The sequence below is a fragment of the Saccostrea cucullata genome, unplaced genomic scaffold (assembly GCF_032062105.1).
Source record: "Saccostrea cucullata isolate Sc308-1 unplaced genomic scaffold, CSIRO_AGI_Scuc_v1 ctg16070, whole genome shotgun sequence".
Lineage (NCBI taxonomy): Eukaryota > Metazoa > Mollusca > Bivalvia > Ostreida > Ostreidae > Saccostrea > Saccostrea cuccullata.
The window spans coordinates 10,521-12,290 of record NW_026940931.1 but is presented as its reverse complement, the minus strand read 5'-3'; the positions used below and the strand labels follow the sequence as shown (position 1 = coordinate 12,290).

Genomic DNA, 1,770 nt, shown 5'->3' with positions numbered 1-1,770 from the left:
AAGCGTATTTGTCTACAGGGAAACTTTATAAATATCAGTTGATTTGAAATTATTTTGGAGTATTGATCAAAGTGTAGGGTTGAAAGATTAGCAAAAACACCAAGAATACAGTGGGGGACAAATTATTGCATATAGATATACATTAAGAAGAACGTTGACTCTCTTGCATTAGATGGAAAATTGGATAATTGTGAAAATTTCCCATAAATTCTGTCATTTATTAATTTTTTTATCAGTTTGATCAATCACCATATATTTGATGGATTTTCTGGCTCATACTAAATGTGAAACATTTTAGGTTTTTCAAAACAGAATATAAATGTTTTAAGGACATTAGTACATGTATGACGGTTTTTATGAGCTGATCAGACTGGTGATGATTCTATATGTGACGTTATCTGATCAGCGAATGGAGTGTGGTGGTTAAGGAAATTACATCCAAAACCAAAGAATCTGATGTCGTCACTTGCACTCCATCCGACACCCATAACTTTTCTTGAGGGTTTGGCGAAGTTTTCAACAGTTTATCTAATGGTTAGTTAACAGTTCATATAATATTTATGACATTTTTAAAAGCACATGTTTGACTGTATTTTAAAATTCTGTAAGACGTGTTGTCAATTGTTAAAGCGTCAGAGAAATGAAAAGATTTTTTTGTCATTGTACAGGTATGAATCTATCAAATGATGTGAAAGAAATGTTTTTTAAAGTTTTAAATTTTAGAATTGGAAAAGGAACTGACTCATCAGGATGTTCTAAGACAAAAAATGTTTGTATGAGAGTCATAGGAATGTGAAACCCTATGGGGATGACTTATCATTCTAGTAAGTTTATTTGTGTCCATTGATTGTGCACTTAATTTTAGTTTTATACGGTTTAAGAAAAGGTATTATTTGAATTTGATTAAACTTTTATTATTTTACAGGGGGTTGTGTAAAATTTGCTAAAGTGTGTTTTTCTGTGGCAATGTGGACGTAGCAGGAATGGACATCCGTATCCAGTCATAGACATACACAGAAAAGTTTACCATTGTTCACATAATATGTCTCTCTGCTCAGAGAATCTTTCTCTTTTAGTGAGGAATGCCAAGAAAGACATTTCTGTGCAATGTTCTGAGGTTGATTTACCCAACTGCTTTGATATGCTGCATATTAAAAGTTTTGAACATTGAAAGCTGCTTCTTCTTTTTTTTTGTAGCCACCCAACGGATATTTTCCAAAAAAAAAAATCCGTAAAACAAACGCAATTAATAAAAAAAATGGCCTAATTATAACCCAGGCCTTCAAAATATGTATGCCCCAGGCAATCAAAGCTATCAATTATATAAACTGTGAAAACTAATTAAAACAATTTGATTCACTACAACCATGCACTAGATCAAATCTAACGGTACATAAAACTAGGGAAATGTGCAAGTTATTATACATTAATAAATTATAAAACATTCATTTCCTATGCCTTTACTATGTAGAATTAATTTCATCCGAGTAACCGAATAGCAGTTTTACTAACCGATACTCGCAACGTTCGACGGTTAACCGGTTAACCGGGTACTCGTTGCCAACACTACAATCAATGCATCACACTGATGAAATATATGAGATAAGGATGTGAGTTCTTTGTCATAATCCGGAAAAGCGGGAAAATCTGTTAAATTTTTCAGTGAGTAAAAACGCTTTTTGAAGCATATTTACATGAACGGGGTTCACTGATCTACAAATTCATTGACTTCCAAAAAAATAAGGTGGTGATGTGGAAGTTCCAAGTATT

The 1,770-nt window shown here is 32.5% G+C and overlaps 1 long non-coding RNA gene across 1 annotated transcript; it reads left to right on the top strand.

Annotated features, from left to right (window-relative positions):
- Positions 1-342: 342 nt before the first annotated feature.
- LOC134256681 (uncharacterized) lies at positions 343-1,221 on the top strand. Its single transcript, XR_009989766.1, has 3 exons — positions 343-534; positions 724-824; positions 926-1,221. It is a non-coding gene; the product is annotated as an uncharacterized LOC134256681 (long non-coding RNA).
- Positions 1,222-1,770: the final 549 nt, after the last annotated feature.